Source organism: Larus michahellis, chromosome 6 (assembly GCF_964199755.1).
Source record: "Larus michahellis chromosome 6, bLarMic1.1, whole genome shotgun sequence".
Classification (NCBI taxonomy): Eukaryota; Metazoa; Chordata; class Aves; order Charadriiformes; family Laridae; genus Larus; species Larus michahellis.
The window spans coordinates 20,085,756-20,112,664 of record NC_133901.1 but is presented as its reverse complement, the minus strand read 5'-3'; the positions used below and the strand labels follow the sequence as shown (position 1 = coordinate 20,112,664).

Here is a 26,909-nt window from a genome sequence, read left to right as displayed (position 1 = left end):
AAATCTCTGAAAACAAAGCTATGCCTGAGATACCTGAGCAGAATGAGCAGTTAAAATTGTGCCTATTTTAAAAATGCGTTGGCAGGCACTTTCTTCCCTCTACTGCTGCCCATTCATGGGAGCTTTTCTGCTTTTTCTTGCCTTAAAGACCAATTGTCTTCATCCTTTCTTGCTTGCTTAATCAGACGTGGAAGCACCTGTCTCAGAATTGGTTGCGATTTGACAGCACATTACAACTTGAGGCTCCTTTTTCATTGCATGAATATGTTAAAATATATATTCTGGGATATGCCCGAGAAGTTACATTTATGCATTGAAGATGTTTCTATTTTTTTTCTATGAATGTCTGTAAAGGCCTGTTTGAGGTACCAAAAAATGCAGATTTTTAATAGAAGCGAGATTTGACAGTCACTTGTAGAATGCACTGCAACATTTATTGATATAGGACCTACTGAGGCATGTATTTATATGCACTCTTAAAGACTGTCCTTTAGTCTAATTCAGGGTTACACAAGCTGAATGAGGATGGATTTAAGTGTGTACAGACCACTTATCCTGCCATGCAATGGCTATATCATATATACAACCATTAAAGGCTTTGGGGCTCCTATTAGTGAGAATTGGTGGAAGGCAATAAATAGCAAAAGCGCAGCCAAGAATTATCTCATGTGTTGAGTGTTATCCTGCAGGGCAGAACTGCTGCTGTCTTTGAGCAGCATTTTTCTTGCCTTGGTTTCTTATTTCTTCTCTCCTTCACCAGGTCTCTGGCACAGATCTGCTAACCTGCTGCTTCTGGCACAAGGGAGTCTACAACAAGAGAGAGGCAGCAGCATCACTGCTACAGGTATGTATGATGTGGACACCAGCACGGGAGAGCGTGAGTCTCAGTGTGAGAAAGCTAACAGATTGCATATGTTATTCAGCAGACACCAAAATGTTAAAAGAGGAAGAAAAGGTAACTGTTTTCTGGTAAAATGTCATATTACTTTCATAGCGGCATATAATGCCTTAGCATTATAAATGCAGACGGAGACAGTATTTCAAATTTTCATACTTTGGACACATTTTACTTTCTACACGGGCCAGCTGATAACAAACCAGTACCGGGTTTGCCTCCATTAGTGAACTGTGCAACCAGTAAGGAAAGAATTACCAAACTCAAAGGGGAAGATGAAAGATCTGATTGCCTGATAGGATGATTACAGAACAGGAAAGGAAGCAAAGTCAAACTAAAGAAAGCGTCTCTTTACTAGGAAGGATATGGTCTTACTAGTGTAGAAAGGTTTATTTCTAACTCTCAAAGCATAGCACTTCTTGGCTTGCTTGGAAAAGAATCCTGCTCTATTCATACAGACCTTTTTTTCCCCCTCTTAACTAGAGCTCTGTTCAATCCTTTGTCTGTTGGTCTGATGACTTTCTATTCCTCAAATTATTTTGCTTTTAAATGTAATTGCTGGCTTACTTCTTTTGAAGTCTGGCTTGTGACTTAAGTTGCACAAAGAAAGTTCAGAGAGATTTCACTGAGCTTTAAATTTCAACTGGCAAGAAAAAACAGCATAGGCATACCATTTCTTCCCTCATGATAGTGGCATAGGCATAGAGTTTTAAATAAATTGATTCTTACCTTCTTTTTAAACTTTATTTTTAAAAAACAAACAAACAAAACAAAAAAAAAAACCCAGCTATTCCCCACTTAGCTCTAGGATCTTTTGGAAAAGTGTAATAATGATGTTAAAACAGACTAAACTTAATCTGCAGCTTTCTCAGCTCTCACTGTTGGGTACAGAGATACAGAGTATTTAGTTAATGAAAACATACATATATATATATATATATATATACACACATGCATGCTATTTTTTTAAAATTTATTTCCCTGAAAGGACAGCATCCAAATGAAATTCATGTTGTGAACCGATTTTTCTTTACCTAGGTTATTGTTATTGCTTTTATTTACCAAAGGAAAGAACTAAAATAAATTGCAGTTTACTTATCAGTAACCGTTGTTTAAAGGGCTTCAGGTAGCTGATGTTATTTTAGGCATTACGTGTCTCTGGTCGTTATTTAACATCAAGTTCCTACTAACCCTTTGTTTAGTTGTCCTGATTCTGCTGCTACTAAGAGAGTTAAGCTAAGGGGAGTTGAGAAATCCTGTTTTAAACTTTCCTATAGGGAAAGCCCAGTGCATTTGGTAGTAGAAAAAGGGGGGTGGGGGTGGTGCCAAGAGAAAGAGAGTGGAGTTTGCAGCTCCTGCAGAGTTTGTTTGCTGTGCAGACTTGACGACTTACTAGTCCACTAAAAACAAACAAAAAAGACTGAAAGCAACATTATTCTCCAGCAGCCAACACAAAACAAAGTATCCAAACGAAAAAAAACCAATTGAAAATAACACTGGCGTGACCCAGAGCAGCTGCAGTGATAATGGGAAGGCTCCACGGAGGCTTGCCCTCTGACTTGCACAAATGTCATGCTGCCCAGGGAGTAATATTGGAGGAAACCTGTCCTCCTTTCTGCCTCAGAAATCTCTTGTTTCACTTTACACTAGAGGTGTTTCTTTAGATACATATAATCTCAAACTCAGAGTTCATCCCAAAATAAGAAATCTAGTTTCATGTTGCTGCATGAATACCCCCAAACAGTGCTGGGATTCCCAGGTAGAGCCCCTTGTGTGAGCTATATATACTTTGAGTTATTTATTCTTATGTGAAGTAAACATTTGATTTATATTGATTTAAGAAAATCCTGCCCCTCCACTCATGTGCATGTGTAAGGATATTCTTAATTCTCTGTAATGGCTGAGGAGACTCGGACCCACATGGCTCAGGGTCAGTCGTGTTACTCAAATCCAGTATAGAAAAACCTTGTTACACAACAGTTAAACAGTTTTTTAGTTTGGTTTTTTTTCTTTTTTTTCCTTTTCTCACCCCAGCCCCTCAGGGAGACAGACTGGCACAACTGTTGTGACACGAATTGTTTTGGCCCATCCCTGTGTTGACCCTTTATTCTGGACTCACAGCAGAGTAACTATTCCCAAATGAAAATTTACTTCTGTTTTCCCGGAATAAAGTACCTTTTCCAGAACAAAGTGCACACATGAGCGGTTGGGGGTGGGAGGCTGTCCCCTGATTGCTGAACTGTATTGGAAAAGGCAATCTCCAGCATATATAGGTCCTTCCTTTAGGCTGGTTCTGTAGCAGCCCCTGAGTCCATGCAGCTGTAGCGGCTTACTAATGCTGTACGTAAGAGCTCCAACCTGGCAGTTTAAGGAACCAGCTTTGAAGAAAGCAGGTGTTCAAAGGTCTGGGAGCTCTATTGAAAACATTAACCATAACACACCATAGATGAATTTAAAATAGTGCAATATCAGTAGTATGGAAAGGAATCATAGAATCATAGAATGTGTTGGGTTGGAAGGGACCTTTAAAGGCCATCTAGTCCAACCCCCCTGCAGCCAGCAGGGACATCTTCAACTACATCAGGTTGCTCAGAGCCTCATCCAGCCTGGCCTTGAATGTTTCCAGGGATGGGGCCTCCACCACCTCTCTGGGCAACCTGGGCCAGTGTCTCACCACCCTCAGTGTAAAGAACTTCTTCCTAATGTCTAATCTAAACCTGCCCTGTTCTAGTTTAAAACCATTGCCCCTCGTCCTATCGCTACATGCCCTTGCAAACAGCCCCTCCCCATCCTTCCTGTAGGCCCCCTTCAGGTACTGGAAGGCTGCTGTAAGGTCTTCCCCGAGCCTTCTCTTCTCCAGGCTGAACAACCCCGACTCTCTCAGCCTGTCCTCATAGCAGAGGTGCTCCAGCCCTTTGATCATCTTTGTGGCCCTCCGCTGGACCCGCTCCAATAGGTTCATGTCCTTCTTGTGCTGAGGGCTCCAGAGCTGGACACAGTACTCCAATGTATACGTTGGGTGAAACAGACTTCAGATCCCCGTATTACTAAAAATACACAAGCTATTGCTCATATATAGCCATATTTGACATCTTTGAGCTTGGATGAGATTGATTCTTACATTGCAAAGACCTGAAGGCCTTACTAGTATAGAATTGTGTTAACAGAAATAGAGAAAGCAGCTGTATTGACATTGTCTTCCTGTGTCTGGGAAGAATAGATCCAGTTCTTCAAATGAAAGCTGTTGCCTGTGTTTACCTGCGCATGTCAGCTCCTGTGCCTTGTGCTTAGTTATAGCTTTCAGGGGTGAGAATCGTGCTCTGCCTCCTTGTTTCTCATTTGTGAGTGCTTATCGTGAGTCTTTTCTTTCATGATGCTTCTTTTTGCCTTTCTTATGCTAAAAGATTTATTTTTTAAAGCCTTTAACTTATAAGAACATACTTCATCGACAATAAGTTATCTTAAGGCCAGATGAAAAGATCTGCAGAAGTCATATGACTGCTACATTGCCTCTGCCTTTCTTTATACATGATTATTTTTGGCCTTTAGGGAAAGATCAGCCCTTCTAATCTGCATTTGCAAAGCACCTGTGGGGTCTTAATGTGTGGCTGGGACTCCTAAATAATACTAGGTTCCAGCTGCTTATGCCAAGCTTCTGTGCCTCGTGGGGGCATTGACGTACAGTGTTTTTGCTTTGTCTGCTTGTGGGGGAAGATTCTTTGCGCTCATGTTTAACTTGTCAGTAGTGATCAGGCATCTTGTGGGATCTGAGCCACACCTTCCATATTTCTGTCGCTGCTGTGAATGTCACCACATAGAAGTGTGAAGAAAAAAAAAATCTTGTGGTGTTTGATTTGAGGATAAACTTGATGAAAACTGATCAAACCACAACCGGTGCTGGGGTTTTGTTGTAGACTTCTGTGAAGTGTCCACAATGTTATTTGGGAAAAAATGCAACATGGAGTGTGTCTGAAAAAAAAGAAAAAGCAACAAAAAAACCCAAACCCAAACCACAAAAAGGAAATAAGCTATTAATCCTAGAAAACAGAGAGAAAAGGGCACAAAATAGACACTTTCTTCCATGCCGGTTTTTCAAAGTGATTCTTCTTTATGCCATCTGATGTAATTTTGGTGCTGGCTGAGGTGACGTTTCTAGCAAATCGCTCCACTCTGTGTTTCGTTTTCCTCTTTTTCATCTCTGATTGACAGTCCCACCAAGAAATAACAATGAAAAATTCATGAGGTCAATCCCCAAGTGATTCAGAAAGGACTTTCATGGGATTAGATAGAGGCAGTTAAATTTCCTGGGGCACAAGTGTGTTTTGAGGAAAGGGATAAAAGTGTATTATTCTCTGGATAATCCTGGCTGAAATATAAAGGACCGTTTTGGGTGAATAATTAGAGAAAATGTCCCAAAACTATCTTTAACTGGTATAGCATAAAAAGCAGTATTAACAGAGATGAGGGAAATATTTTTGCTTTTGCTCTAGGTAAGTGGAGAATGCATCGTCTTTCACTTGTATTGGATCATAACTTATATTATTGGTTCTCTTCAGTGAGAACGGTGATCCAGTAACTAGGACTGAATGAGTCAAATAGTATAGAACTATTAATTAAGTGTCAAGGTGCATTTTTATTTTATGGTACTATATTTATTGTATTTTCCTTAGTTTTCTTCCTCTATAGGGAAAGGTTTTTTGTTTTATTTTATTTGGTTTTTAACTGCTGACAAGGAAATATCAAAATTATATGTATGACTGACATTAATTTGTATTTGTGATCTGAATTGCTAGGAGATGAAAAGCTCTTTGTTCCTATCTGTTGGAAAGCATGCAGAAGTACAGCTACAGAAAAACTAAGCACCATTCACTTCCTTCACACAAGCCACTGTTGTGTGCTGGGAATCAGCCACAGGGACAAGGTAAACACACTTCAGGAAACCAAATAGTTTTTTGTGATGGTCTGCTGGTAATTTTAGAGGGACTTTCTGAGGAGGGCCGAGGCAAAGGAAGTTAACTCTTGTTATGACATATACCCAGGGAAAAGCTAGTTCATGAGCTCTGGAAATAACCCCACAATACTTCTCATGATGCGTACGAAACTGGGTCTGTTTTCAGCCTCTTAGGATATTGGGAGAACACCAGCACCAAACCACATGTGCCCAAGGGGTCTGGCCAGGATCCGTGTGTGCAGCCCACAGGACAAGGGTGCTGGGTGTTGAATCCTCACTATATCTCTTGGGTTTCATTCGGATTGTGGTGATGAACTAAGTTTTGGACAGGTCTTTTATGTCCTTGAGGTTCCAGCAGTCATGGCATGAGACTTGCCTCAATCTTGTTTACTTTATCCTGCATGTGTCCTACACTGCCCGTTTTCTTTGTTTCTCTGGTTTGTGGTAACTTTATGGCTGCAGAATGACCTTCCATTGGGGTAAGAGGAAGAGAAATCACATAGTCTGCCTGATCTTGATGGAAATAACATGCTCTGGTGCTTACCAGTGTCATTGCTGTCAGTCAGGTCATCAGCACATGTCACTGTTCTGACTCCTCTTCTATTGTTTCTTCTGGTGCTTTCACACACATGTTCCCATTGATGCTTCGTTCAGACTAATCTTAGTGTCTCTGTGCAGATCTTTACATTAATGTTTGTTGCTCATTGATGATGTTTTCTGACTTCTGTGATAAAATTACCATTTTCCTCTCAGATGCAGTCAGTGGAAGCAGGCAAATTATTGATTAGGAGTGATTTAGTGGGAGTGTTAGCTTAAGAAGGCATTTACCTCTTTGGGCTTGGTCCATTTTGTTAGTACTTGTTGGCAAAATTTTATTCGTTATTAGTATCGGTAACTTTGGAGGAACCTTTTTCAAACTCTGTTGGAATGAGTTGGGTAACTGCCACCTCGTAGTCCCAGGGGTCTGTTTTCTCTTTTAGCAGTCAGCTTCCGATGGCAGAAATGCTGGAAGAGCGAAGGAGCATTAGTAACTGTGAAGAATCACTTCGCTGCTGACAAGTTCTTTTTCATCTTCCTACCTTCATTTATCTCAGCGTCATATTTCATTCTTTACGGTGTGGATGAGGTCTTTTTAAACAGGAGATTGAATTAGGTTCTTAAGAATCATTGTGTTTGGATAGTTTGTTACTGTGATGGCAGTAAACCCTTCACAAACTGCTCTGCTCAAAGGGAAAATGTAACATTTATATGGAGAATTCATATGGATTTTTTTTTTTTAAATCTCTAGTTTTTACGACAGTTGTTTAAAGTAATTTTGGGCAGTCTAGACATGTTGTGGCAAAGTAATTACTTGAAGGTTAGTGCTTTCTTTGTGTTTTACTTATGTGTACATATAAGTTTACCTACATGTTTGTTATGGCTGAAATACATTTTGTGGGTTTTAAAGTTTTGGTTTTATTAAAGAAACAATGTGTCCCTCTGAAAAAAATACAAATATGCTCCTTTCTTCTGATATCTTGGCAGCGCACATTCTCTATCTGTTTACTCACTGAGAATCATCCCTGCTCTTCAATGTGGCTATTTTAGTTTTGCTGAGATTGCCTTATTCTGGTGAATGATTTATAAATAACACAGAAGAAGTTTGCAGGGCTTAACCTTTTTTGGGGAAATTTTTGGGTTATACTGAAAGAAAAAGTTACAAAAGTAACTTCCCTGTTACCATGGGCACTTAGTTTAGTTAGGTCTACAGATAACATATACAAAAATGAATCTTTTTATGATTAACTCATGATTCCTTAGTGCTCACAGAATGTTTGGGTAGCCTGTTTCTGTTTTACCCGAACTCATTTTCCACCTTTCAGCTTGCGCTTCAGCTCATTCATTACAGGGAAGAGCTGAATACATTTACCTTTCTTTAAAACGAGAGGAAGCTGAGGGTATGAGCACTTTGATATTTTGAGCATTAACTTAGCTATTTCACAGAAAGCCTCTGGAGAGGTGTTGGAAGGACTCTGAGCCTGCGAGGTTCCACGGTTGGGTGGTCTGTGAAACAGCCCACCTAGAGCCTGGGTGAAGTACGAAAGGAAAGAATGCAATTACAGCCTAATTAGAAATCCAGATTCTCTTCTGCAAAATATGAAGTTTCCTTTTCTGCCGCAGAAGTGAAACAGACCTTTCAAGCACTTCAAACCAAACTTACCAGCAAAGAAATGACATAGTCCAAAATAGCCAGTAACCACGGATTAGATTTTCTGCTCGATTCACATCTGCAATCTCCAACCAGTCACCTATTGGCAATTCTGATGGGAAAATAGAGCTCAGTCATGACAAATCTCTCCCACAAAACCTCTTTGAGATGGGTAAGTTCCAAGAAAAACATTCTTTTTTTTTTCCCTTTCTCCTCCCCCTACCCCTCAAATGTGCATATTTTGACTAAAAGGCATTTTTTGGAATATCCCTAACACCTATAACTAACGCCTGCTGAGAACTTTTTTGCTGGTTTTGCTGCAACAGCGTGCTCTGAGCAACAGGGGAACTGGCCTTTCTAGAGAAGCAGGAGTCACTTATGAACATGATTAATGCCAAATCCATGCTGTGATGCTGACTTGGTGCTTGCTTTGGGTGGCGTCTAAGGAATTTATTAGTTGGTAAAAACAGTTTGCAGAAAGATCAGTTTGCTAAATGGGTCTAGCAGAGGTTTTTCTTCAAATTTATTACACGTTTTAGGATTGTAGGAAAGCATCCCTCTTCAAATGTGTCATTAGATTCCTAGTTGAAATACTTGTCAGATGTTCACAGTCAGATTTCATACTCTATTTAATGTCTACATAAATGTTAACTAAATTTTATCGATTATCTATGTTAATTATATAATCAATAACCTTTTAAAATGTCAATTCCCCAGCTGCACTGTTCTCAGATCATTTAGAAGCAATATTGTCGTTCCATTAATTTGAAAATTTTTCCCGTGACTTAATCATGTCTCTTGAATCTAAGCAAGGGAAGCAGAAAGCAGCAGCATCGCATGGAGCTGTATGAATCACAAACACCAAGCGATATTTGACCTTGGGGTATCTTTCCTTCCCTTGCAATGTCTCTTTCACTGTCAAGAGATGAATTATCTATGAGGCCTGTTAGAACCAAGTTGTGGATAATGAATTTCCAGAGCAGAGAGTGACTCAATACTTTCCAATGGCTGATATAGGAAAGAGCAAAACAAATGAGAGAGATCTGCTGTAAGGACAGTCTCTCAAATCTGAGTCACCTATGCCTGGCTTGGGCTTCTATTTCAGTATCCTTTTAAAGCATCTGTTCCTCTGCTGAGCACCATCCAGTTAAGGTTGTTGACAGTAATGCAAGCAGATTTTGTGAGCTGGGCCTTCTTAACTAAGCTGAGATGGGGAAAGGTTGCAGACTAAAGTGGGACAGGGGTTCCACTTACATGTGTTTCCTTCCCAGAAAATTTTGCAAGAGATAGTGTGGATGAAATTAGGTCAAAACATTTTTTATGTAAACGTCAGTATTTTGTCTCCATGTTTATGGTGGGTATACTCCACATTTGTAACTGACTGTTTTTGAAAAAAAAAAAAAACAGAACAGCTTAAAATATTTTAAGGTGGTTAACGCACAAAGATGAGGATGTCATCTGAGTGCCACTGGGCCAGGTGGGGAACAAAGTAAGCAGTAATCCCGAGCAAATAGTAGAATCATGGGAAGCAGGGCTGTACAGGATTTGCAAGGTCATCTAATCTACTTCCCTGCCCCAGGGCAGGATTAATTTAATCTTGTGGGGTTTCAAACAAAAAGGTATATAAAATGTTCATTTACATGGCCAGGCAGAATTTCAGTTTGCCCAGATTACTCAACTAGCTGTGAATATAGCCTGAGGGAATGGAGGAACCTCTGCTCAGTACTAGTCTAGGATTTGATACCTGCTAACCTAATTCTGTAATCCATCAAGTACTTTTGGTCATTCTTTCTCTATTGCACTGCACACAGCATTATAAAAAGGACCGAGCTACCCGCAAGCACCTCTTAAGTCCACACAGATCTATGGGGCCATACAAAGATCCTAGTTTTCATTAATTGAAAAACAACGTAGCCTCAGTGGCAATGTATGTGATTTACTAAGCTCTGCTGACGTGAATGTGCTGCTTTGTTCTATATGGTACTTGTAGCTCAAGTGTCTTTTTACTGTTCTTTATTACGTGATGCAGGTATGCTCTGTGTAGTATCTGTGAAACTCAGTAGGACAAGGTTTATAAAGGATCTTAAGTCAGCTCATACATATACATACACCTACATGCACAAATACTTGTTCATCTTGTAGGTACCTAAAGCCCACGGATCCTGCATGTGTTATGTGTGTCTCTGCCTACCTCAACATACACATTTACCAGAGTGTTTGTTCCCGCTCTGCTGGGGTTTTGTATTTTATCCCAATAGGTGTCCCATCTGTGAAATAAAATTCACTTTTTCCAGTCTCACCATGATGATTGTGAGGCACGTGGTGACAGGGAGTGTAAAATACCCATAAGTTCAGAAAATCTGTACCAGTGCAAGAGGTGTCTTGGGTCACTTGTGCCTTTCCTTCTATGAAGTTATTACCAATTTAAATCAACCTGATAGAATAATCAAGTCTCGATTGAAAATAACAGGTGAATCTAGCATTGCTGAAAGGGGAGTTTTGAAAGTTAAAGTTGTGTATGTGCACAAACTCTCGCACAGTTAACTCGCGGGCACAGTAATACAAACTATGCACAATGGCACTGCCCTGATTCGCTGATGTCGTTGTTACTTTTCAACCTCATCACTGGTTTTACATTTTGAAATCTCATAGTCAGCTTTGAGAAGCGTTTGATCTTTGTTTTTTCAATGTGTGACACTTTTCCTAAGCCTATGGCCAGGAATACATAAAGGCATCTGCTCATCCGTAACACGTCTGAGCGCAGCATGGGGCCTTGCTAGTTAGCACCTGTTAACAAGGACAATGCTCGTTTGCATTTCTAAGGATAAATGTGAAGAGCTGTGTTTGAGTTTTGGGTGGTTTGGGGTGGTTTGTTTTGTTTTTGAATTCTCTGCACATACTAGCGTGGTTTAGCTTCTTTATGTTGCTTTTTCAGCAAAGAAACTAAAACAATATTGAACTATCGAGCAGGGTACTTAAACTACAAAGTCCCTTTGACTCCTCTTATTGAAGTCTGCTCAGTTTGACCTGAATCTGAAGCTCTTCTGCGCTAATTCAAGTTACTTTTAATGAACACATTTTATTTCTCCTATATTCACTTGTGTTAGCTTCTTGCTGTTAAAGTGTGTTTATATATGTGCTATGTCAGACCCTATAAAAAGCTCCTTTTAGAAAGTTTCAGAGATGGCAGTACAATATTAAACTGTTACCTATAGTATGGCTTAATCGCATTTTTCCCTTTTCTTCTTAATCAGCTGTCACGGGTTCTGCCAGACGGTCAGCTTAGTGTCACCATTCATCTAGAAATCTGCCTGTGGTGTTCTTTATCCTCTCTTCCTAAATCAGGGTACCCTAATGGAAGAGCTCCTCTTCTATTTCATATTTATGTAAACGTCGTTCTTTAGAGGTCTTTCATTTTCCAGGATTGCTGTCTGTCTTAAAAACAAACAGAAAAACCCCACCAGTGTTGGTGATGGCCCATTAAGCAATATGGACACCAGTAAATTCAGCATATGCCAGCAGTTTGCTGCAGTTATTCCGCATTCTAATTCTATCAGAGCTTGCCAGCCTAGCGAATACATTACAGAAACTCTTCCTTACTAGTGCTGAATCTGTTCTCTTAAGCTGAATTTAGCTAGGTTCTTGTGTCTTCTCTCCTTGCATCCTTTTTTAAACAGGCATCATAAGGTACATTAGTAAATGGCTCGCTTTACCACTTCCATTCTTAATGAGTACAGGGCAGATCCGTGGGTCCCCTAAAAGCTCAGTGGTGAATTGATTGATTTCAGTCCCCTTCAAAAGAGACTGTTTTGTAACTATGCGAACTGAGGCATCTCATTCTGACAAATTCATGTAAGCGTAGTGCGGTTCATGTAAGAGACAGTCTCGGCTTGGTATAGACTGATATTGGCAGTAATATTAGTAGGTCCATTTGAAGTAACTCCCTGTGAGAGAACAGATTTTGCAGTGGACGAACAAGGGTTTTGTGTTGCAACAGCAATTAACGTGGTCCCCTGGGTTTTAAGAAAATATCCATGGATGATGGGTATTGTTTTATTGTTGTTTGGTTTTTGTTTTTTTTTACAGAAGTCATTACTTATGAGCAACACATTTACATATTCTTTAATATGCCTCCAGTCCCCCCCAACAAAACAAAAAAGCCCAACCCACAACAACAACAAAACACCACGAAAACCCAACAAACAAACTAATATAGAGTTTCAAGATATATTGTAAGCCTACAAAAGCTTAAAAAGGTGGATTGTGGTAGAGATTTTTTGGTTTGGTTTTGTTTAGTGGTCCCTTTTTTGTTGTTGTGTTTTTAATCTGTCTAAAACCTGGGGTGATAGTAGCACTTTCATTTTTTAACTATACACCAAAAGCAAATCTTGAAACTTGAAATCAGAGACAGAATTCCCACTGATTTTGCTAGTTGCCGTTCCATTCTAGGAGTTAAACTAACCAGAATAAAGTAGGAAAACCTATAGAGAGCACTGTAGAAATCCTAGCTCTGAGTCAGATGTAAAATATTAAACTTGATATTTTAGGTTTTTAATGAATGAGACTTCAAGACTAGTTTATAATAGACAAAGGTTTACTTTTCTTCTGTGACATAATATCTTTATTTCTTATATTGGCACAATTTTGACAGTTTCTTCACTTCAGTGATTCCCCCTTAACTCAGTACTGGCAATTCATATCTCACTTGTTCACTTGCATACTTTTGTGGAAAACAAAGTAAAAAAGCTCCAGGCTAATAGGAGTTTATGGACCTTAACATTCATTAAAAAACAGATGATAGAAAATAAAAGTAAAATAAAACGTCCAACTTAGCTGTTTCTCTATAAGATCTCATGGAAGTGGTGGCCTGACTCATCATCTTTGAACACTTGGATTTGCTAGTACTGCATCATCCAGAACTTGCAGGGAACTGGAAGATGACGGTTAAGAAAAACAAAACACCATAAACTGTTCATTTAATTTGCACTCCGTGTTTAAATTTTAAAATTCACTTTTGTAGTGGTAAAGAAAAGTGGTCAGGAAACTTTTGAGAGCATAGTGGGTCTTGGCAAAAGCAGTACTGCTCCCTCTTTCTAACAGACATTGATCCCAAAAAAGGCTAAAACCAATGTAAGCAGTTTGAAGCTATGAGCAGTGTTCTCGCTCCCTTTACAACATTTATTATCAGAGTGGTTATTGCCACTCCATGGAAATCCTCCAGCAATGTTCAGATTAGTAAAGGAGTTTAATAAACATTGAGCTCTCCTTCCTAGGATGAAATGTGTTAGTGGTAGAAATTTTACTGATAGCAAATATTTTGAAAATTTAAATTCATGCAAACACATGGAACAGGTAAAAAAAAATGTTATTAAATATTTTTTCATGTGCTGTTCTTTCTCATGTCTAGTTTTTCCTGTACAACTGCTGACATTCTTTCACTTTTTTTGAAGTTTTTTTTTAAAAGGAGAGCAAATGGAGACTTTTTCCCCTACCAAATTTCTACCCTAAACATTCTGATGTGCAGTTTACTATGGGTTAAACCACATTAGCTACCCTTGGTGTGAACTTTCAGTGGACTGAGATACAATCAAGAGGAACAATTAAATTCCTGTAAACTACAGATTAATTCTTATTGATTACTCTAGTTTTGAGAGCCCCTAAGGAGTTTTATCCCACAGGCAGTTATGTCCCACCTTCTGTGAGAAGTCATTTGTCCTGTGGATGGAGACAACACTGATGCTCCTCACCAGCTGCAGCAGTGGCCCCTGTGGCTTCATTTTATTTATATATTTATCAGAAAAGGGGGGGAGGAAAGGGTTAAGAAATGAGCTTTAAGCAGGCCACACACAAGCTGTAGGCATTCACACCTCCCTGTTAGTCTGATCCAGATAGTGGAGAGACAGGGAGAGGTGTCAGCCTCCTGCCAGGGTTAAACCACAAAATCCTCCCACACTCTTGTTGACAGGCTTCAAATGTGGCTGAGATGCCCAAGCCAAGAAAACAGAGAGGAGAGACAACCTGCGGACCTGGACTTCGACACGTTGGAGGGAATTTAAGACGAAGCTAAGGCTGGGCTTATTTAGATTAAGACCTGTGGAGCAGAATAAGGTGTTTTGGGTGTACTGAGGCAGAGAGCGTGTTAGTTTGTATTTCTTTATTACGTTCTTTCAATGGTTCTAACATTGCAGGGTGATAAAAGTAAAGTACCAGAAAACGTAACCATCAGCGAAAAAGCAAATCATCTTAATTACTCATCCCCCATTCAGCATGATACACCTGCAGATAGCTGCTAGTGATGGCTGCAGTGTGATTAGTTAGCAAATTGGCTGTCCCTATGCTGTTATGTTTGGCTGCATGCTGGTCACTGAAGGAATGCTACCATGGACTGCTCATGTGTCACAGGAGAATATATATGTTTAAGGGACAGTTTTCAGAGTTACAGAATTTTGTCTTAATAATACATAAGGAGATTTTGAATCCCTCACAGGGTTTGCAACTGTTACTTCTCAGGCAGTTTTAGTTGAAGTCATGACATATATAAAACAAGGAAAGAAAACAAAGAAATAGGTGAAGGGAAGGTAGGAATTCTTAAAGTAAGGGAAAAATTGTCTTTTTTTTTTTTGTGTACAAACTGTTTTGTTTTATTGCTAGTCATTTTTGTGACAAGCAGTTTTATAAGAAGCTCATCAGTGCTACGTCGTGCTGCAGGAACTGAGATGCTCAGGATATTAGTAAGTAATGAAACACAGTAGAGCCCTGCAGCTGAAATCTTACTGGCTAGGTAAAAAACCGAGCTGGAAGTAGCTGTGTGTGTTCAAATGCTTTTTCTGGACTGGCCAGGTGATGCTTTGGGGGTTAACACCAGCCTAGTGATCAGATAGCACATGCTTCATAGCTTGTTGCTTATTAATAATGCTTTTCTCCATCAAAGTAATGTCTGTAGCGGAGAATAATGACTTTGCTGGCCAGTTTGTGCAGATGTTTATCTGACAAAAGAGCCAACACTTGTAATTTTTCTGCTACTAAAGCAGAGCATGGACTGGTTCCCCCTGCACCCCTTGGTTTACTCAGTGTTGGGCTGCTTGCAGAATTTTCCATGCAGAAGAAACACAAAGCAAGCAATGCCTTTTTTTTTTCTTTTTCTAACACCTGTCTTAGTAGCCTTTTATGCTTAGGAACTACATATTAAATCAGAAATAAACACTAGCGACAAATCTAACTTTAATGTTATTTTCAATAATACTTTTGCAGAAGTAAAGAATAAATACAAATTCTTCCTGAAAGAATATTAAATTACTTTGGAAATTGAATTGCTGTTAATGCATAATTGCAGTTGGCTGTGCAATCTGTATGATTGACAGGGCATTTAAAGGGACTCTAAAACTGGTAAGGGCCACATGCACTATTTCATGGATGTGAGAGAGGTGTATAATTATGAAGAGTTACTGTGAACACTGGGTTTGTTGCCTTCTGAGAGGACTTGCAGATATACTTTATGGTAAACATATGATGTTACTACGATTTTTTTCCAGTAGTTGCTAACAGGAAATACTACAAAATTAAATAATGTTTGAAATATTAAAGCTACTATTGTATATGTCCTTCAATACAAATTTTTATATTCCTAGTGTTTTGTACTTAAGTGGTACACATGTTCTCAGTTTTTCCTTCTAAATTCCTTTATCTTCATGAGTTGATTGATAGTGAGTCAGATGATGAGTTATGCCATTGGAAACTAATTCTTATGCAGGATTCTTTCAGAAGAGTGCTATAGAACTTGGGCTTTTGAGTGAAATCATTGTAATAGAGTTGATGTTTAGTAGGAATGCCTTATGAATTTTCAAGTGTTGTTTTCTCCTATAAGTTTTAAACTTTTCTGAAGAAAATGCATTCATGCAACACAATCCTATTTCACTCTATAGGATAGTTTTGAAATAATGCATAAAAACCACTTTATTTTTATTATACTGGTTTTTTTTTATTAAGTTTCGATAGCTCTCTGGCGTTTTCTACTGAAAAATTGAGAAAACTCAAAATTAACCATGTGTGTGACTGATGGTCTGCTTGTCTTCTGAATTCAATTCAATTTAGTACCTAATGTCTGTCTTGCCTTTTAGTGAAAGTAGCATGTTGCTTTAGCCTTATTTGTAACTAATATTAACAGAAAAGAAGGATTCCGTAAATATCTACGCACTTGAGTCCCACTGGAAATTCATTTGTGTAGAATTACTCAGGTAATGGTAGTCTATGAAAAATTCAATGGAAGGGAAAACAAATTAACTCCAGTCAGCAATTGTGCCAACAGCGCTCTCTTTTCTTTTTTCTTTTTTTTTTTAACCAGCTCATGGTGAACTTAAAAATTGTGGGTATCAAGTTACATGACATCATTTATTAATTTAAATATATTTTTAAAGGAATCTTGTAAATCTTTGTATTAATACTATGGACTTTTTAATTTGTTTATACAAATGTTGCAAGTTTAGGCTCAGTTCAACTCAGTTCAGCTGAAGGTGATGGAAGTTGTGGGTCTCTTGTAAATCATTTCCTTAATGGCCTCTTTTCTTTTTTTTTTTTTTTAATATGAAGTAGATATCTTTAAATTATTTAAGAATTCAATTTAAAATGTTTTTTTTTTTAAAAATGTGAATGATATACTGTGGCACTGATTGTCTAATCTGGGATGCTATTGATTGTACCCTGATGCTGACAGAACTGGTTTTCTTCCCTTTGTGGTTTTTTCACCTTCAGAACTTGCACAAGGTGACTCTGATACCCACAACCGCGCTCAGTGTTATGGAAAATGCATGAATTAAAAATGTCCAAGCAGAGTCTTAAGTCTAAAAAGAAATGGTTTTTTACCCAAAGTTAGTAGATATTCATAAGTAGTCAAACATGTAGAAATTAAGTTCCCTGAGGTCTGCAATCTAAAGTTCTGTCTGTGCCATGGCTCAGAATCCACAAAGTAGGATCTCTTCTTTTACTATGAAGATACAAAATGAGTATTAAAAAAATCCAATCACGTTTTGCTTAGTCTCAGTTGAACCCAATTTCCCCTTGTCTCCCTCTTCTTATTTTGTCAAAAGCAACTACCTTAAACTGGTTCCTAATTTTATAGCAGGACCTTGCGATTCATGTTACTCACCACCATCCTGAGTTGAACAATCACCATGAATTTTCTGGTATTTAAAAAAAAGCAAGGAAATAAGCCAATGTTCAAATTTTTTCTTAGCCTGGAAGCAGTCAGAGATACTGTTGCTTGAAAAGTCCTCATTTGGATTTCTTAATACGTCAAAAGAGAGAGGAGTTATTTTTAGCGTTCCCACTTAGCTGCGTGTTCTTTATTTCCATGATTCCTGCATTGTTAAAGATACTGTTCGAGCAGGTGTTTCACCCGGCAAAACGGATTATGTCTCTCAGGCCATTTCTGTGCCATCGACACGGTGTCAGCACCATCTCCTGATTCTAGCTTAGAGTGGCCCCTCCATAGAGATGGGGGGGCCAGGACGTGCTCCTGGACTCGCTGAATATCGCTTCCAGCCCTGGAGGAGCGTGGTGCAGAGCTGGACCTGGCTGGGCTGATGGTGGCCATTCTGAGCTGGCTGGAGATGCTGCTCCTCCAACGCATCCTTGCAGCTCAGCACGGGCACAGGAGCTGCTGCCACCACCACTGCCACTGTAGGTAACCAACCCTGCTGCCCTATTTGAGAACTTTGTCTCATATAGGAAGGTTTTGCCACCTGTTTAGCTGTGTGCTTAAACTGTCTTATTAACTGCCTGTCAAGGCATTGATTCATTCCCAAGACTGATTGTTTGGGGGTTCCCCCCCCCCCCCCCATTTTTCTCTCTGTCTTAGATTTTACAGGAACTTGCAATTCAAAGAAATGCCAGGTGTGGTATCATATAGAGTATACATAACTTCTGATGTTTATTTTGACGCTTATGTCAGTTACTAGATGCATAAATATATGCACTGTTATTAGCACAGACTGCAAATACACAACTGAAACCCCCTTATCTAGTTGTAATTTTGTGCTTGGGTAGGAATTGGTCCAAATTTAAAAACAACTAGCAAGTAGAAGTAAACAAGAAAATGATACAAACTCCTACAGTCATCTGCTTGGGATACTATATTTGAAATCTATGTGATGGGAACCACCAGCATTTGCTTTTCAGAGTAAAATGCCATTATAACTCGGTGAATAAATTAGTACTTGTGAACTAGTGAATGAGTTCTGGGGTTTTTTTTTTATCTTTCTTTTTACCTGTTGTTCTCAAGCAGATTGTGGAGAACTTTGTTTGGCTTGAATTTTATTTATTTATTATTTACAGGTTATTTCACTAAATCACCTCTGGCTGGCAAATCACTTGAGTCTTTTGCTGTGAAAATTTGCTGTTCATTTTATGATGGTTTGGGATTCTGTTCCACAATGTGTTTCATATGTATAGGGTGTTCTTTAGTTTGATGCTCTGAGGTGAAAATAATAAAATAATGGAATAAAAAAGTAACCTCTAGTGCTTAGTTGAAGTCTCTTAAATTTGTGGAGGCATTATAAGCCACCCACTGGAGATGGTAAGAAAACACCAGTGTTGCACTGCAGTGGGACTTGACGTAGGCCTTATTGGTTATACATGAAACATCAAATGAAAAAAAAAAAGGATTACAAGAGTCTTGCACTGACCTGGATGTCTCACTGCTTTGAAACTATTTTTAGGCTTTTCCATCCTATACTCGGAGATTGGCTGATAGAGAGCATTTTACTGACAGCGTGTTTTCAGTGTGTAGGCGGCTGTGTAACTTGCTTTTAATTGTACTCTGATTATGCTGTGCAGAGCTGGCATGCCATTTGTTTTACTGCCTGAGCTGTCACAGAGCTAAATCCCATGTTTGCCTTTCTGAACTAACCAGCAGTAAGATATCCTTTGCTCGGTATCTTCTCTTGCGTAGCTACTCTAGGTTCCAGGCTCTTACCTGGGGTGTAACTGGTAGCGGTGTTTGCATGCAAACTATGAAAATGTTTACGTTTCTGAGGACTGAAAAAACTGCTTAAGAGTAAGTGGCAGAAAAAGAAACTGGTTAATACCTCTACAATGAGTCCTACGCTTTCTAAACATTGGAGAAATCAGGATCGTCAGCACTCGCACAGATGTTAAGTAACATGTATGATTCACTGGAAGATCACTATCGGAGGCAAAGCAGGAGCTCAGTTGCTGAGCTAATCTTTTGCTCTGCCCTTTAGACTCACGTGTTCGGATGCAGCAGCCATTGAAACCTTCATCTCTGAAACTCATGCTTGCTTACAAATGTGAAATTTATTTCCTTAAGATGAAACATCATGGTAACATTTTAGAATATTATCCTGTTATGTAGAGTCTTAGTGGTCAGTAGTTAACAGTTAGTATGACTGCTTATAAGTATTTAGTCTTACAGTCTTAGTGTATTGTGTGCCATTTTTTTAGCAGTGTGGATATTTGATGACATGATCCAGAAATACCATTTATTAAATGTATTTACACTGGTGAGTAGTTTCTCTGGAGAGTAACAGTTGCTAATTTTCCACATAGAACTGCAGTAGCATAACATTATAAGTTACCTTTGGAGTAAAAGTAATCCTCTTTCTATGTCTGTCTTGATATCATGGAAATTAGCTTGTTCGGAGCTTGCTTTGCATTAAAAAACCCCAAACCTTTAGGCTGCTAGAAATGCCCATTATTTGAATATACTATTGATTTACAGTATCTCAGTAGAATAACATGGATAATTGAGGAAACACAAATACCTGCCTGTGACAAGTTCACGAAGTCATGACAGCGATGGTGAAAGATTTGTCACTAGTATCTGCAAATGCTTCCCTGCTCGCAGGTTCTGTTACCATCACCAGGTGTGGCCAAATACCTTGAAACTGCTTTGTTTTCTCCTCTTTTGGTGTTGATAGGTCCTACCTGTGAGGAGTATCTGTCAGCAGTAAGTGTGGATCACAAAGGCCTTGTTTACTTCTCAAGTCAACTAGATTGCCAGGTCTAACCTACTTGTGACTTTTATTTGATATGTCAGTTGTACATGTTATATTCTCAAAAACTCTTGTGTGATTATGTGTTCTTGAGCAGAGGGTTAAATGAAGATTAGGGAGAACATCAAAGCTGCAGTTAAAATGAAGAAAGATGAGTTAAAGCCAAGTCATTAGAGATCCCTTTGAAGTGTTTACAGATTAAGCCCTGTCTCTTTTAAGTGGGATACTTATCTGCCTTTCAATATTTAAATAATAAGACATGACAGGCAGTGCTTTTCTGAAGGATTATTGTATGCCTATGCTGTGTTGTAAGGCATCAGGCCAAAGGCAAGTGACTTCAGTTGCGGAAAAACTGTAGTAATCCTTTAAATTCACTGCTGGAGTATCTTTCTGCCAATGTTAAGCAGACATTTTGAAGGTCAGAAGACCACACAGTAAAGCACTTTCAGATGAGTGTTGTAGATGATAATGTGACACTGGTGTTGGCTAGAGTTGGGTGTAGCTTTGCATGTGATGTTCATGTTTTAGGATAGATAATGGATCTTCCTGTAAGATGTTTTAATGACATTTTACAAGAAACAAATTTATTATCCCTTGATGAAATTGAAACACTGCCTATTCCTGCCACCTGTGCTCATCCATTTTGGCCTGCCAATCTTAATACAATTGTTAGAACAAGCACAGGAGACCTGGTGGGCTGCGACCATGTAAATGTTAATGCAAACAAAGGTAAACTGAGTCTGAGAGCACTTTTCTGCATAGAAAGTGACAGCTGGCTTTTCGTGTGTGTATCTACGTATTCAGAAAACTGTTAACACTTCCGCTAATAATTCTACATATTCACAGCCAAACCCAGAATTATTATTTTTATAGTGTGAAATAAAAAATAGTTTTTTTGGTTTGGTCTCTGTACAATGTGCTTTTTCCACAGAGAACCTGCAGTACAAAAGTTTATGAATCATAGAATAATATATGTTGGAAGGAACTTCTGCAGGTCGTTTGGTCTATCTTCCTGAGATGAAATATAACCAGAGAGACAAACGGGAGGCAAGGGTGGAATAATCAATATAAATACAAAAACTGTGCAGTTCTCATCCAGGTCTGAATAGGTCCAATCACTGCCTATGAGTTGGTGGATGCAGTTGTCCATGTATTAAGAACTAGTGGTGAGTTTTGACAAGTCCTTTGAGGGACAGCTTGGTCAGTAGGTGCACTGATAAATACATGGCACTGATGAAGAAGGGGAGGGAAGGGCAGGCCCGTTTCTGCTTTCCACCGTAAAAAAAATATTCCCCATTTTATAAAATTAAATTTACATTCTATTGAAAGGTTTCTGTGCTTGGTTTTAAAAGCAAGAGACTACCTGTACGTGCTGGAATGAGATACACAGCTCTGTCAAGTAATTACATTTATTCATAAAAAATAATCATAATAATAGTTTTGCATAATTGCAACTGTATTTCATGTAAACATGGTACCCCAGACAAATATCTTCTGTGCAGTCTTAGTACAGCGTATGTATTCATCCTTTCCCTTGAGAGCTGTTGCCTTTAATTTCTACTGAGTCACCTCAGACTGTTGTAAATGGGAGTGTGTTAATGGCTGGTAGGAGTTGGTCTGTCAGTAAGGGATTGGCAGTAGATAGGATTTTACCTTAATCTGAGGTTGGGGGGAACACGTTTGAAAAATAGGAATTGTAAAGTTAAGCTTCCTCTGTTTGAAAGAATCTTTAATAATATGTACATATGCCTGTGGTGGGTACAAATTCGTCCTGGCTGCTTGTCAGCAGAAACTTGATTTCACAAGAATCTCCTTTCCTAAAGATCAAAAACTCTTTTTCCTGATGATGCAAAGACCGAGACCTCATAGCTGAGATGTTGCAAAGCAGCTGGCATGCTCATGTGGTTCCAGAAGTCTTTTTCAAGAGGATGAATACTACAAAATGTTTACCTGTAGGTCTTCAGGACTCATTGTTTAGTCCCAGGCCTGATCATGTGAACTCGATATGCGTCTTGTTTTTTGTGCATCACTTTCCATAAAAAAAAAGGCATTCCATGCCTTCATTTTTTTATTTAATTTTTTAGTGCCTTTTAAAGTACAAAAAAAGATATTATTTTTTTTCATGGAAGGAAAACATTTCTTTTTAACATGGTGCCATTCAGTCCACATCTTATGCCTTTTTAGCGTTTAAAATTTTTGCCATTAGAGCTACAGATCGTTCATCTGCATTGATAATGATAGGAATATCAAACAACGTTTATTAAGGTTGTCATTGCTGGAACTAAAGGTGTCTAATTGTAGTGCTTTTAGTATGATGAAGACTGGCTACCCCCTTCCAAGCTGCATCACTGTCGTTTTCTACAAAGACACCTGTGGAGTTATTGTCAGGTCTTGTTGAAGCAGAACCCAGCCTGCTGGGTTCTGAGAAGCTGAATATTTTCCTTGCTTGACGTTTTGTTCTGATATAAAGAAAAAGAAAAACTAAAAAAGAGGTTACACAGCAACATGACTAGCAAATTCTCATTAAATTTCATATGTACCTCTGATAATGCTAGAGCTCTGTAGGAAAAAGAGGTTCTTGATTTCCGAAACTTCACAGTCCAGAGCAACAGCCCCCAGGACCTAAAGCAGTGGCTGAAACGTGCGGGCACAGGCTGAGGCGGTCCTGCTAAAGCAGGACCAGTGGTACCAGTCCCACACTGGGAATCACTCCCTAGGGATGCCTCAGCCTCGCTGCGCCTGTGGCAGCCGTTATATACTGTGTGTGTGCGTTTCTGCTTGTACCACAGCTCTGAGCCTGCGCGGCTGTAGCCACGGCAGTGTGGCTGGTTTTCTTTTTTTGGGGATATTTCAGTTTTGCTTAGAAGTAATATTTTCAGTTTAGCAAACACTCTTTGCTGAAAGGTTCAAGTTAAATTCCAAACAAAATTGCTGTATCATAATGAAATCCCTTGTAGTTTATCCTGACATAATGGTAGCTGCGCAACTGGAAAATACTTCCCTTTGTGCAGAAGGTCATTTTTTGGTAATGTGCACGTGACACAAAGTTTTCAAGTTAATGCAGTTTTCTACTTGCAGCAATTAAAGGCACAATATTTGCCAGCATTCCTGCTAAGAAATACAACCTTAGAAGATTGCTTTTTAATGATTTTTTTTTTATTATTATTCAAAGATGTATTTGGATCACAAGTTAAACAAAATGATAACTTTATAACATACCTTTGGAAACTATACCCAGACACAAACTTCTAGCTTCTCCCCATCAAACACAAAGGTGCCACACAAGAGGTTCTTTTACGTGAGGGAAATAGACACAAAGAAATTACAGAATTCTCACAGATGTTTAAAGAGGAATTGAAAAGCCTCTGCTGTTTCAGAACCTTATGGGTATTGGGTGTCATATTCCATCTTGTGTAAAATGCTTTCCCCTAACGTGGAGATAACCATCAGTATCACATAATATGAAAGCTTATTAATCATTCACGAACCTTGTATTGACTATTTCTAAATGTACCTTAATTATATTATCAAGTTGACACAGGGAAAATAATTCTGAAGAAGGCAGTAATTTATGGCGAGAATTCCTATTTTTGTCTGCTGCAGGTTTTAAGACTGCTGTAAGCTCTCCTTGCTTAGGGGACAGATGAATGTCTCTCAAGGAGTTTCCTGACCAGTCACATTTTTCAGTTTCTGTTCTTTTTGCCACTTCTCTCCAAAATTGTCAATATGCTAAAGATTTTTTATTTGGTTGGTTTGGATTTATTATTTTTTTCCAATGGAAAGCCGGAGAGTGCTTCTGTTTCATTGTGTTTCATTGCTAGGTTAGGTGGATTTCCTTATTGTGTCTGGTGAGAGAAGTCCACTCACCATCTTCCTGCTCAGCAAACCTGGAGAAGGAGCCTCCTGCTCTTGGGACGGGTCAGGGGGGCAATAATAGCTCAGGCCGAGAAGAGAAGGAAATAATTGCTTGATGAGAGTAGTTGTACTGATACAAGAGAGGCGTCCAAGTTGGTCTGCCCAAGGTGTTTGGGTGGGAGACCACTTCCTTGGAACAGTTATTAAATGCTGGGACTGTCGAGTTGGATTTAGCACAGTTTCTATTTTCACTTGCTCTGTTTTACTGTTCAGCGCTCTGACAGGATGTGAGGAATGCTGTCTGTCTGTATTCCAGTTCCCAATCTGTTCGGGATTTAGCTGCTTGGTGAACGTACAGTAGACGATATTATTTAAATAGAAAGTTTTCCTCTTTTAGTGCCTTGTGTTGCACTCATTGTTTTGGAACTAACGGAGGATGCCGCTTACCCATCTGGAGCTTTCTCTTCCAATTATATTTCTAAAAATGAGTTTCACAAACATGTCAAACATATTATATACACAGTAAAACTGTTCCCTCAAATTATAACTCATACTACTAAAATATGTGGCTCCCTCTGCTATATTTCGTCTGCCTGCCCTTTTTGTTTCACTTGGCAGATAGAAGGTGGCAAGAAAAGTCTTTAGGATAAATCTTTAGATTGAAGTTGTCAGAGCAGCCTAAGGGAATTCAGGTGTCCAAATCCCTGCCCCAGCCAGAGGCTTTAAAACAGTATTTTATTCCTGCCTATCAGCTCATCAGCAATGATGGGGCCAGATTAAGTCTTTCCATTCAATCAGTTTTTGTGGGGTAATGTTTACTAAGTGTTTGACACTGAGCTACTGGCTTTTTTCTCCAGCACCTGCTGTTACACCCCAGGGGTTTCCCTTTCAACCCAAGTGCTCGTCAGGCCCACGCTGGCTTAGCTCTAAGGTCAGGTACAACCCCCCCAGGATGCCATTGTGTGTCTGTAAAGTTATCATTTGCCAAAAATACTCTTTTTCTTTTTTGTAAGATTTAATTTTCCACTATTGATTTTTATTGTAATGAGGGATTATAGTACCTTAACAAAAACTGGTAGTGGTTAAAATAAACTAATTTTCATCTTGTTTATATCGCTGAGGATTGTGCCTATAAAGATTTTTATTGACTACAGCATTGTGGATGTCTCATTAAAAACATTCATCATTGCACGCTGGCATCTTTTATTATGTCATAAAACTGCAATGCTACATAATGTCTGATTTTTCACCCTACCGTGGTATAAAGCTAAATCCTGCTTTCCTTTCAAAAGGTAGCTAGGTAGTTTTATATTAGCAAGATTATCAATATTACAAGCTAAATATTACCAACCTCAGTCATATTCCTCAGGGGAAGATGAAACAAAATTCAGTGAGATGGGTTTTGAGGTGGAATTCTTCTTTTTAATCATAGTCTCTACCATCCGATAGGTAGTGTAAGGCAGGAAGTCTGTTAACTGACTTAAAGAAAAAGAGCTGCCTGATTTACATGTAAATTGTATTGTTCAACCATGTTGTGTAATTAGATAGGAAAGCAGAAAAGTCCTTTTATTAGAGATGTCTTTGTAGACAGTAGCCATGAAAGCCACAGTGGTTGATGCTAATTACCATATTTTGTTTAAACTTCCATCTAAATGAAAGGATCATTCAGTTCAGAAGCTGCAGCCATACAAAAACCTCAAGTGCCGTTGAATTGCTGCTGCCAAGCAGATGGGGCTTTGATCAGAATAAGTTATTCGCAGCTTTATTGTCTGGCTGCCAGGGTGGGGCTTGCATTGAACCACCTCGCTCAGAAGAAGGGGAAGGGGAGAAATGGGTCTTGCTGATCTGAGCTAAATTGCTGGGAGAATTTTCCCATTCTTAGATTATTTTTGCAGATGAAAATCCAGGCTTGAAATGAACAGCAGTAAGGTTCTTGAATTGGGCTACTCCAACGCATCAGCTGGTTTTGGGAGGAATACGTTGGTACGTTTACTTCAGTTTTAGTATGGGACAAGGGGGAACTGAGAATGCTGAGCACAGCTGACTGCGTATTTTTCCAAGGTCAACTCTATCTAGAGCATATGAGTTAAAACTTGCACTACTGTACTTTCTCGCTGATGTATTTCATACTGTATGGGACAGACAAAAACTTAGCAGTTTCACACATCTGAGATGCTTCCTGTAAAGACAGTGTTGGAAACTGGTCGATTTACAAAGCCTGTTTGTGTGCATCTTCGTACATGCTGGTGCTCAGTGTTTGGGATTTGGCCTTCACCGTGCAAACTAAGCTTGATAATGGTTTACCCCCAAATAACAGTGCATGGTCTTAAATTGGTCTGGATGTTGAGATCTGTGTGATCAGTACAGTTGAAGTGGATTTGATATAAAACTGTAGCCTTGCTGAGACTGACTTCCATTTTCATTTAGTTGATACAAAACCAAAATGAAACAAAAACCACCAAAACCTCCCCAAACCTCCAAACGCAATCATTTTTTATATGTTTTGCTTTTTTTCTTAAAATCCTTTCTCTTTCTTTTACAGTTTCACTTCTTGTCATCTCTCTGAAAAAAAGATCTCCATGGTGCTCTATACATGAGTGTTTCAAAAGAAAACGTTATAACAATCTAGTCTTTGTGTCAGACTATCTTAAAAAGAAGCATGAGAAAGTTTAAAGTCAAAGGGTAGTTCTTAGCACTTAGAAATTTTAATCCCATTTTATAAGTCAAGCTTTGTTTTAGAAGCGCGGCAACACAGATGTCTTTGTTCTAAGTGAATTGAGTGCTCTTCCTAAAATAAATAAATATGAAAACTATTTTTGTAGTAAAAAAGAACACCAGATTTGAGATGCTGTGTCAAATCAAGCAGATTTTGGATGCAAATTCCTAAGCTTGTTTCAGATTTTTTACCCCCCACCTTGTCTCCCAAATAAAACGATAGTAGAGAATATGTTTCAGTAGCTTATGCAGTAGAGTCGTATCATTAACTTCAGCGATATGCTTTTCTAAGCGTAG

At 38.9% G+C, this 26,909-nt stretch overlaps 1 protein-coding gene across 2 annotated transcripts in view; it reads left to right on the top strand.

Moving 5' to 3' along the window:
* The window catches only part of SPSB4 (splA/ryanodine receptor domain and SOCS box containing 4), a 186,034-nt gene that overhangs the window by 49,063 nt on the left and 110,062 nt on the right, over nucleotides 1–26,909 (top strand). For both annotated transcript variants that reach the window (XM_074592555.1, XM_074592560.1), the window contains one exon: nucleotides 761–844. The gene's annotated coding sequence lies outside the window, so the exon portion shown is untranslated. The remainder of the gene's footprint in view (nucleotides 1–760; nucleotides 845–26,909) is intronic.